At 44.7% G+C, this 11,645-nt stretch overlaps 1 protein-coding gene across 1 annotated transcript in view; it reads right to left on the reverse strand.

The window, feature by feature from the left end:
- Elk3 (ETS transcription factor ELK3) overlaps positions 1-5,795 on the reverse strand; it is a 64,381-nt gene extending 58,586 nt beyond the window's left edge. The window contains exon 1 of the mRNA XM_027951391.2: positions 5,418-5,795. The gene's annotated coding sequence lies outside the window, so the exon portion shown is untranslated. The remainder of the gene's footprint in view (positions 1-5,417) is intronic.
- Positions 5,796-11,645: the final 5,850 nt, after the last annotated feature.

Here is an 11,645-nt window from a genome sequence, read left to right on the forward strand (position 1 = left end):
GATGTCCAAAGTCTTGTATTTTTTTATTCTATTGCTTGAAGCCCTAATCTCATCGGGCTTTAGAAAGGTATCAGATACGCGTGTTTTAAATCCCATCACTTCCATATTCTGCTTGGATAACTAAGAACTGTTCTTAGATATAATCATTTTAAAAATACTATGATGGCCAGGCATGGTGGTGCACACCTATTATCCCATTAACTCAGAAGGCTGAGGCAGGAGGATTGCAAGTTATAGGTCAGCCAAGACCACTTAGTGAGAACCTGCCTCAAATCAAATGGGGATGTCGCTGGGGATGCAGAGGAAGAGTACCCCTGGGTACAGAGGGGGCAGAGAAACTTATGAAACTAGGATACTTCAATCCTCTTTTTTAGACTGGACATCTCAGTCCAAATTAGAATGCACTAATAGAACTATCATCTTCATTTCTTTAAATATATACAAGTAAATCTCAGCCAAGTTATAAAATAATCCTTAGAATGATTTAGTAATTACTTTCTAGGAAGTGTAAATTAATAGATACCAATAAAGTAGTCAAAGAATCCATTTCTAGTGGCAATTCAAACCAAATCACAATTTATTAAAATGACCTGTTTCAAAGTTTTTTTGAAAACTGCTGACACATGTATAATGGATGCTGGATGTGAATGAGAATCCTGGAGATTGGAATTTCTGCAAAGGATAGTTACTTCAAAAAAGGAATGATTTACTATTTGAAGGCCTTTAGGATTTGTTAACAGAAGGTTAAACACACACACACACACACACACACACACACACACACACATAATTCAACTTAACAGGGTGCATTATACATGGCAAAAACAGTTTTCACAGACTCTGCCATGGTTTTGATCAAAAAGCTAAATAACCTCAATTTGAACTGGCCATGGGCAAGAGTAATCTTGAACTAAAAATCAATTTAAAGCAACAATTTCAAAGTTTGGAAACTCTACTGATATAAAACCAAACAGGACAAAATGCACCCTCTGCCCCTTCGTAACTAGGTGATTTCAAGGTGCACTTTGGTCCAACCTCGTTTTTCTCCTTTCATCACTTAACATTCTATTTTAATGTGTAGTGCCCTGTACTTCCTGTTACTACATCTTGATATTCAAGTGCAAATCATGACTCATTCTTAAATCATAGAGAAACTCATCAAAATCCCAAATTTCACAGCACATAGGAACTCAGTCTTTCAAGAGGGCAGCATTCTTAAAACATGACTTGAGCCGCAGAGGACGAGAAAACACTGGACAAGACCACATAGAAATTATGTAAATCCATCATTGAGTCAACACATTTATGAGATCAATAAATACAAGCTTTAGGTGTGGTAATTTCAGTCTCAGTACTCCTTACTAAAATGTGTTACATGATAGGTTAAGTGAAAATAAATAACAAACAGTATGTACAGTGTGATTTCAAATAAAAAATTTTATGTGAATACATGTTCATGTGTGTATACACATACACACACACACGCATGCATTTTTAAAGACTGGAAAATACACAGCAAAATGTTAAAAGGAGGATTATGTTAGATGTTTGTTTATTTTTCTCGTGGTGGTTTTCTTATTTTCCTAAGGTAATTTGTGCTAATATTTTTTACAACAGGAAAAAATAACTAACCTTCAGAAAATACCTTTAGGCTAGCATGATCCCAAGTAGGGCTATAAATCAATCTATAAAGGCAATGAGGAATTATGAACATCTGAGACATAAAAATCTTTTGCCTAAAACATACAAGAAAACCTGCCAAGAGTTGGGTCCTTCATGCAAATCGCCCATGCCACTCAGGGGCAGGTGTAAAGGCAGGTCCCTCGGGAGGGCATCAGAAACCAGTCCCCAGGGCAAAAGGAAAATGGACTGAGAGACAATTTTTTTTAAGATGTGATAAGGAACCCCAGATCTAGGAAACATGGAGATGACTATGTCATTCCCTAGGCCTGAAACAAAGCAAAGCTTGCAATGAGTAACCAGTACCTCACTCTAGAAAAAAAAAATTACTCCAGGAAGTCACATCCTTGGATAAATGTTCATTAAATATTTTGAGTTTGTCGATAGGTTTATAACATTTCAAAGCACCATATCAATCTTCTGAATCAGTTATATAAATGTAATTGGGTGGCACCAAATGCACAAAATCCGATATCTGACAGCTGAGCAGGAATATTTTAATTTATATACACTGCCTGGAAGTCCTTTAAAACCAATTGCAGGAAGAGAGTTCCAAAAAGTTATTACAAATATAAATTTTAATATATGATCTCAGAGTTACACTTACTGTATATTAGCAGTTGTGAATTATTTAATTTCTTATAAAATAAAAAAGAGATTTTATAATAAATGTTTAGGTAGTTTCAAAATTCAAATGGGGCTGAAAAATCACTGCTTCCCCGACCTGGGCTGCCACCATTCTAAAAAGCATTGGTACCAAGTGCATGGAGATGCTGAGCTCATTAAATCTCAGAAGTAATCCAACTCAACTCACAGTGTGTACATAGTCACAATGTCACCATGTGCAAGTCACTCTACTTCACACGACCGACAGAAAATTCATGAATAGTATGCTACATATCTAACAACAACAACAACAACAAAAATACAACTGACCACTTTCAAATGCCCTAGTTGTTGAATGAATGTGTATGAGTTTTATCATCACCATCATTTTTAAGGGAAATAAGAGTTTCTCAATCTGGGCATTACTGACATTGGGGCAAGGAAATCCTTTTGTAGGGACTTTTCTGGGCATTGCTTGAAGACTGGCAGCATCCCTGGCCTCTGCCCACTAGATGCCAGTAGCACCCCCTCTGGTTATGACAACCCAAAATGTCTCCTGGGAGGCAAAATGAGTTCTGGTTGAAAACTACAGATATAAGTGAAACTTACACATTCCCAATAACAATTTGCTGGAATGAGGAGCTCTAATTATCTCCTTTTTATTCAAAGGAGAGGTATATACAACCTCCAGTCTTAGGGAACTCTCATGAAGAACGATGCAAACTTTTGAAAGCCTTTTTTTCACCTATGATAATATAATATTATACATTTTTCACCTATGATCAATGTTGTCACCCTACTCACAGCTCCAAGGCAGCAATTTATTGAGCACCTACTCTGCCAGGCATGGTACGAGGGACATCCTATATTGATGTCCACTGACTCAGCCTGGTCCCACTGGCTAGGCTGCTTTTAGGGCCGGCTTTGTCAGGTAACAGAAACACCAACACTTTAAAAACCCTCAAGAGAGGACAATGTGTCCTTGTCAATGGAGGGGCCCCATGTTCCAATGGGGTGCTTTGAAATTCTTTGTCCTTTTTAGTAACCCTACACATTTCTAGACAACATTTAGAGGCTTAAAAAAGAAAAAAGGCCAGAAGGCCTGTGCTATATTTGGCCTAGAATGGCCATGGCTTTTCATGCTCAGGGGGTTTTGCAGGCGGGATCCTTACTGGAAACTCTTAAGAACACTGATGGACACTTTCCTTAGCTGACCCACATGCCCTCCTAATACAATTTGTAATTTTATAATCCTCATAAATTCAAACTCATACTGACCTTTTCCAAATAAATGTGTGCCACAGACCCAGACAGAAAAGGAGAGAGATCAGAGGGTATTTTGTTGGGCTATAAGGCTCAGAAATCGATTTAAGCTCATTAATAGATGCTCGGAACATGCTGGGTTTTTCAGACCCCCAGCTCCCAACAAAGCCCAAGCACAGATGGGAGAGGATGGGTGTGTGTGAGCTGCATGGGCAACAACCACAACACACACACACACACACACACACAGAAGAAAAACCTATAAATTTAAGACCCAAAATGGCCAAAGTGACTTCACAGTTTTTCAGACACTGCCCTGAAAAGGCTCACGGGGGCAGAAAAGGCACCTCTAAGTAAATAAGGCAGTAACTTGTCTCTGTCTCCAGAACTGGGCTCCCCAGGCTGACAGTCGCTGCACAAAACCCCTCCTGTGTGGAGCAGCGGAAACTCCTAATGAGATTAGTTGGTGTGTGTGCAGACATTACTTAGCAATGACTAAAGGGGCTCTCTCTTCCTGCAGCAGCCAGTGGAAAATTCAGGGAACTTTTTCCCCCTGCAGCAGCAGAATCCCTTTAACCCTCTCCCTAGCCAACTCCAAAAACAACTCGGCCTCCCCCAGTCTGCCCCCACCCTGGGCTGGGAGATTGGAGGGGAGTTAAAGACCCACCAGGGGCTTTCAAAGACAGGAGGGCCGGAGGGGGCTGGCGGGGAAGGGGCGGGGGACCCTCCAACACTACAAAGGAAACTGTAAAAGGCACAAATACATAAACCTGAGAAGGAGCAAACCACAGTTTCTTTGTGAGCTCCTCTAGTGAGTCATTTTCAAGATGCTGTCTGCTGCCAGTTTCAAAGCGGAAGCGCATGGCAATTAGTCTTGCCGTTTCCAGACAAGCCAGAAACTCTCCCGACACTCGTTTTTTTTTTTTTTTAAAGCCCCTTTTGCAGTTTCTGAAATAGCATTTCTTGCTCCCACCCCCACTCGCAGCCTAACTGCAGCTTGTCCCCAGGATGACTGGGTTCAGAAAACAACAAAACCGAGATCTTTTATTTTTTACTTTTTTAACCCTCCACATTTTAATCCACCCTCCAAAAGAAAAGTTACAGTAACATCACAGGCCAGCATTCGGTAAGAGGCTAAAGAGCTGGGAGCGCCCAGATCATCTCTTGCAGGGTCCATCTCCCAGACCGGGCCCAGCAGACTCCACGGGCTTTTCGATGTCCGACTGATACAGTGTGAGCCTGGGGCGGTGACCTGGGCGGGGGTCACCTGCCCAGCGAGAGTGGACGCACCCCCCAGCCCCACATCTTCGCTGTCCATGTCCTCCACCTCCCTCTCCACTCGTGTCCCCTTCTCTGAATCCAAGCACCGGTGCCCTCTGCCCACCCGGAGGGGAGCCCGACCGCAGCCCCAGCTGGAAGGTCAACGACGGTCCAGCCTACAGGCACGCAGCCTACTCCAGTCACGGTTTCTTCATTTCAGGGACCTGAAGTCTCGCGGTCCCCAACTCCGCCCGCCGCCTGCAGCGGTGCCCTAGTTTGCACGCCCCACTCTGGGCTCGCAGCGCAGCCCCAGGGCTGGGAGACACGGGCGCAGGGTCCCCCGCCGGCCCTGGCCCAGCGCTCAAGCTCCGGCGGTGGCGGTGGCGGCGGTGGCGCGGGCGCAGCAGCATCCTGGCAGCGCCCCCTCCCGCAGCTGGCCCCCTCCCGCGCGGACTCACTCCCACCCACCTACCCACCCTGGCCCACAGCCCACTCCGTGGCGCCCACCGCCCCACCCCCCACCCAACCAAAGAAAAGAAGAGTGGAAAAAACACCCCAAATGAAACTTTGCAAGTGTCCCAGCAACAGGCAGAAGCCCTGTTACCTACCCAGATGTGGGGGAGCTTTCAAGATCCTTCTCCGGGGGAATTTCTAGGAGGACCCGGGCGAAAGCCCCCGACTTTCCATGCTGACAGGCGTCTGCAGACGGTCTGTTGCTCTTGTAATGAGATCCTGATTTTTCCCCCTTTTTTTTTTTCTTTCTCTCGCTCCTCTTTCTTTTTTTTTCCCCCTCTGGTGTGTGTGAGAGCAGGAAGTTGGAGCAGTCAGGCCGAGCCGGCTCACTTCCTTTACTGCATTATTCCCCAGGCGGTGTGCAGTCTGTGTAAACAGGCTTTTCCGCCCCGCGCCGCGCGCCCGGGCCGCGGCTGTGAGCCGGGGCTGCCCGCCGAGGCCCGCGCATACTCCGCCGTCCCGGGCCCCGCGCGCCCGCCCGCACGCCCGCACGCCCCGCGCGCCCCCGCCAGCCGCCCTCCCCGCTTCCTGCTCGGCCACCCCAGGGGAGGAGCCTCCAGACCCGAGTGGCCGCAGCCCCTCCCCACCGGCCAGGGGGGCTCGGCCAGCTACCCGCAGCTACCCCGGACGCACCGGGCGCTGACTCCACGCAGCGGCAGAAACGGGGGTCCCTCCTCTCCCGGGGGGGGGGCGGGGGTCTCTGCCCTGCTGCTGCATGGGGGCACCACTGTGGGGTCGTGTCCTGCTGGCCTGGGAGCGGAGGCCCACTGTGGGGAGGCCTCTGGACTCGCTATTTTATGACAGCTAGAAGAGTTGGGGGGCAAGAGTGGGGTTCAGGGTTTGGTTGCTCTGGGCAAAGGGCTGTTTTTATTGTGGGCCAGGCATGATTGTTTAGGATGAGAAGATACAGGATGTACAGAAAGGGAGGCAGTTTTTGTCTTGGGATAGACAGTGTTCTTGTCTGGGGTTTAATTTTTTTAAAAAAAAAAAAAGGAAAAAGAAAGCCAGCCTCTAAGTGTGTGTGTGTGGAGGGGCCAATTTGGGGGAAAAGTTGAAAAGCTATAAACGTTAAGCGACGATTCTCCAGTCAGAAAACTTTTTGGCAATTCACTATGCAGTCCCAAACTTCCCTGCCTGCTCCAGGTGGTAAAGAGCAGTGACCACTGGGCCCCAATGACTGAAGCATCTGAAGGAGCCTCTGTGGCCCCAGGACTAGAGTCCCACCAGTGAGGGCCCAGGCTAGGCTCTGAGTAGAGAAGGCTTCTGCACTGCCCTGAGCCTATGACTAAGGAAGAAGGATGCCGGTTGAAGAGTCCCTCACCCCCACCCCTAAGCTCCAACCCCAACTGCAAACCTTCCAGAACCTTCCAGTCCCATGCCTGTACTCCCCGGCGGTGCAGAGCAATGGTTTCCAAGCACCACTGTGCCACAGCTTGACCTGGGGGGCTCGTTAAAACACTGGTTGCTGGGCCTCACCCTGGAAGTCCCTGATTCTGTGTGTCTGGGGTGTTTCTCAGCCCTGGCTAACAGTCGAGTCACCTGGGGAGTGCTTTGAAAACCATCCAACAAGGTACTCAACCCAGACCAATTAAACCAAATACTCTGAGGGCAGGGCTTGAGTCCTTTCAAAAGGACCACATTCTAACATTTCCTCCACATTTTTGTTTCTATTTTTGCAACCTCTCTGAAAAATTACTTATTTACAAGCTCTTACTACTACTAAGTGTGAGCTTCTAAAAAACAGTCCTGTATTGTCACAGAAGTTATTACTACCCCCACCCTGAAGTACCTATCAGAGTATCTAAGAGGTCCAACATTTTTGCTTTGTGACTGATGCAGATAACCTCTTGGGTGGGACAAAGTTCCCCATACCTCTGAAAAGGCAGGAGAACATTTTGGAGAGTGGGGGTGGGAAGTCAAGGTAGGAGAGTACAGTGGGGGAGAAGGTGTGGGAAAGAGGACTGTTTATCAACCCCTGATTCTCCACAGCTAATTTTCCACTTTGGGGATTATCGTTTTAAATCCCTAGTTGGCTTCTCCTGTCACTCAGCAGAATTCATACTGTGTTCCTATATGATCCAGCTGTCTGTGGACTGAGAGAATGTAAACTTATTATTCTTCTCAGAAACACACACACACACACACACACACACACACAATTAAGAACCCATGTTGCTTTATTTTAGAAAGTAAATGCCTGAAAGAAACCAGTCTGAAACAACTACTTATCATAGGATTCCAACTATATGGTAGTCTGGGAAAGGCATAATCTATGGAGACAGAAAAAAGATCAGTGGTTGCCAGGGGTGTGGGGTGAGGGAGAAAGGAACAGGCTGAGTGCAGGATCTTAGGGCGTTGAAACTACTCCATGTGACACTGTAATGAGGGATACATGTTATTACACATTTGTCAGAACTCACAGACTGTATATCAGGAGTGAACCCTAAGATGGATTTCGTGGACTTTGGGTGATAATGTGCCAACGTATACGTTTATTATTGGTAACAAATGGTTGGGAATGTTAATAATGGGAGAGGCTATTTATTTGTGGGGCAGTGGGAAATCTTTGTGCCTTCTGCTGAGATTTGTTGTGAATCTAATGATGCTTTAAAAAAAATAAAATCAAGACTTGGGAGGGTGAGGCAGGAGGATCAAAAGTTCAAGGCCAGTCAGGGCAATTTAGCAAGCTCCTGTCTCAAAACAAAAAATTAAGAAGAGTTGGGAAAGTGGCTCAGTGGTTAAACTGCCCCTAGGTTCAATCCCCAGTGCCACAAAAATAAATAAATAATAAAACTCTGAATTTTTGAAAGTATATGCCAAACTTGAAATAGATCTTAAGTTGGTGGCTTATGTGCTTTTTATTTTATTTTTGCCCCAATAAATCTTTGTAGAACCCTAATATGTAAGGAAGCAGAGATGCACATATTTTCATCAAACAACTTAATTGTCATGAAGAATTGCCTCTGTGGCTAAAGCATTTCTGAAACACTTTGGGGGCAGCCATAGAGTTTCATGCCCATAGGAAGTTTCTCTGATATTCTGGATAATCTGTACCATTACTCCCAGCTCTTCATATAAATGAATAATTCAGAGCCAACTCCAGTCTTTCTCGAAGCCCAAGGAATAGCTTGTGCTTTCAGGTGTCTGCAGTTTCTGTCCTCTGCATTCTAAGAGAAAACTGCTGTTCGTTTCCATGATTTCCTTCCCGTAATCAAAAAGCAGACAAGAAGTGTGGAATCTTGTATGGCATGATCCACACTCTTCTGCTTTGTTGTAGAACAGTCAGGGGTTAGGATTATGTGGGTTATGAGTCAGATTTCTTCAGGAGCCCTTTATAACAGGCGGTAGAGCCTAACATCATACATTTCTGCAGTCAAGAGAGGCGCTCTCAGTTTTGATGAGAACAGCTGAGAGTTCACCAGAGATGATCCACAAAATCTGAGTGATGAGAAATCAGAGTGGGTGTACCCAGGACAGGGTGTGTACACTAACCCTGAGGATGAAGAGTGTTAGACGGTTGGATCTCAAAAGAAAATCAAAGCCCTGGTTACAAAAGAAGGGGTGTATTAGTCAGCTTATGCTGAGATCACACTGTGTGACAAACAACTCCAAGACCTAGTAGTGTGTACTTGAAGAAAAGCTGAATCTCTGAGGAGAGTCCCAGGTGGTTAATTGGGACTAAATTCAGAATGAAGTCGGGTAGCCACTGCTGACTGGGAATCATTCATGTACTCTCTATTCCTGGAGGGACCAAGACCTGAACCTTTAGGCCCTGGCAGTTCTTGTTTCAAATGCTAAGATGAACATCTTCCCAAAAGTCTCATTTTGCTCCCTGGACCTGACCGACGAACTATGACCTACAGTCATAGGTAAACGTCAGCCTGTCAGGAACGTCAGGAACGGGCATGGTTGCATCCCACATTTGCATGAGTAGACCAGAGTGAGAAATGGGTGGGAAATTCCTCTACACAAGCCAGGCCCTCTCTTTGTTCTTCAGAGCGGGCTGTGACTCCCAGTTTGCAAACAGGTTTTTTTTTTTTTTCTTTAACAAAGTCCTCTTTCTCCTCTTGAACTCTTTCTTAATGGATTCTGGTTGACAGTAGTTTATAGTAACACGTGAGTCCAGCTTGGCAGGCCGAGCACATGTCTGCTTCCCATGTCTTCTCATTCTGGGACCCAGGCTAAAGGAACAGGCCCTACTGGGGACACCTGGTTCTCCAGGGGAATAAGGAGCTCCAGAGGAGGGACACCTGTTAACACGTGATGCTTATTAAACCCTCAGCTTATGACTCACACACTCTCATTCTACTCACATTCCACTGGGAAAAGCAAATCATATGGCCAAGTCTGAAGTCACAGGGCAGGGAGAGGGTAGGGAGGGAAGGCAGCATTCTGAACAGATAATCCAATCTACCACAGGAGAAAAATGGACGCGGGGAGTACAAAAACCACAAATCTCTCAGGCTCCTCATAATTTAACCTCCCGTAATGTATAACAGAATGCATTTTTTTTTTAAAGTAGATAGATGAGAAAGCACAGTTACAGCAGGAGGAGAAAATGAGTTTTCGAGGAAGACTCATTTAAAAACATTCTAGAACACTGTCAAATATTAATATTTGAAACTGATGAATTGATGATTTGGGGTAGAAACTCAAAATTGGATTTGCCATTGTTAATTTGAAGAATGCTTCAGTAGTTGTTGGGGCTTGGGAATGGACAGCCAAAGCCTGACCAGAAGGCAGCCCTCTCTGGTGGAAAGTGCATGGTTGGAATCAGGAATTTTGGAGATCCAGTCCCACACCTGCCTTGCTGTGGCTCTGTGGCCTTCACAAAATCACTTACCCTTAAGGAGTCTGAACAAGCACAGTTTTTACTTGTTTATCCAGTGGATGCCAATTGTACTTTAAAACAAATGCCTTATGGACTAGGATTTTAAAATGTTCGTGAATTTCATTCCAAGGAGTATTTAAAAGAATTTTATAGACTTGCAGTCAGTCCCCCGTGGGAGTTGGCATTCTTCTCTTAATGTTGTTAGAGGTATTTCACTGGGAAAATTCGAGAATATTGATTTGGACCATCTTTTTTGCTCTTCAACTGGCCATCCATAAGCTAAAGGCTGGCACCACTAGCCCCTGGGGTCCACTGCCTGTTTCCACAATGTTCTAGATTGAAAAAGGGTTTTATTTTTCTCTCTTTGTTTGTAATTGTAGTTTTCCAAAAAAGAAATTACCATCTTAACCAGTTTTAAGTGTTTCGGTCAGTCGTGTTAGGTGTATTCACCTTGTGAAACTCCTCTCCAGAACTTACTCATCTTGTAAAACTGAAACCCATCAAAAGCAGCCCGTTTCCCCTTCCCCAACCTCTGGTGGTCCTCATTCTACTTTTCATTTCTATGAATTTGACTACATATTTCATTTTAAGCAGAGTCACACAATATTTCTCTTTTTGTGACGGACTTATTTCACTTAGCATAATCTCAAGTTTTAAAGCTGAATAATATTCCATGTACATGCCACATTGATGGACATGTGGGTTGTTTCTACTTCTTGGCTTTTGTGAATAACAAGAATTTACATTTTTAGCTAGGCACAGTGGCACACGCCTGTAATCCCAGCATCTTGGGAGGCTGAGGCAGGAGGATTGTGAGTTCAAACTCAGCCTCAGCAACTCAGTGAGACCCTGTCTCTAATAAAATATAAAAAGGGGTTGGGGAGGGCTGGGGTTGTGACTCAGTGGCAGAGCACTTGCCTTGCACATGTCAGGTGCTGAGTTTGATCCTCAACACCACATGAAAATAATAAATAAACAAAATTTTTAAAAAGAGGTCTGGGGATGTGGCTCAGGGATTAAGCACTCCTGGGTTCAATCTCTGGTACCGAAAAAAAGAATTCACAGTTTTAAAAGTTGAAAACAAATCAAAAGAAGATATTTTGTAACATTTCAGTGTCCATAAAGTTTTATTGGAACACAGCCATGCTCATTCATTTACATATTGTCTAATGATGCTTTTGTGCTATAATGACATGGTTGAATAGTTGTGATAGAGACCATATGGTCTATAAAGCTGAAAATATTTGCTTTCTGGCTCTTTACAGAAAAAGTTTGTCAACCTCTGGCATAGACAAATGAGATTCCACAATGTTTTTTTGGTGTGGATTTTTAACTGCATTTTATCCCTTGTTCCAGAGTAGGACCTTTCTTGCCACATTGGGTGAAGACTTTAGTGTCTTTGAACAAAATTTCATATTCAGGAATTTCATCTTCAAAGAAAAGCAAGCCCTCATTCCCCCCCCCCCACCCTTTATTTGGTCTCCTGAAATAG

The sequence above is a fragment of the Marmota flaviventris genome, chromosome 3, assembly GCF_047511675.1.
Source record: "Marmota flaviventris isolate mMarFla1 chromosome 3, mMarFla1.hap1, whole genome shotgun sequence".
Lineage (NCBI taxonomy): Eukaryota > Metazoa > Chordata > Mammalia > Rodentia > Sciuridae > Marmota > Marmota flaviventris.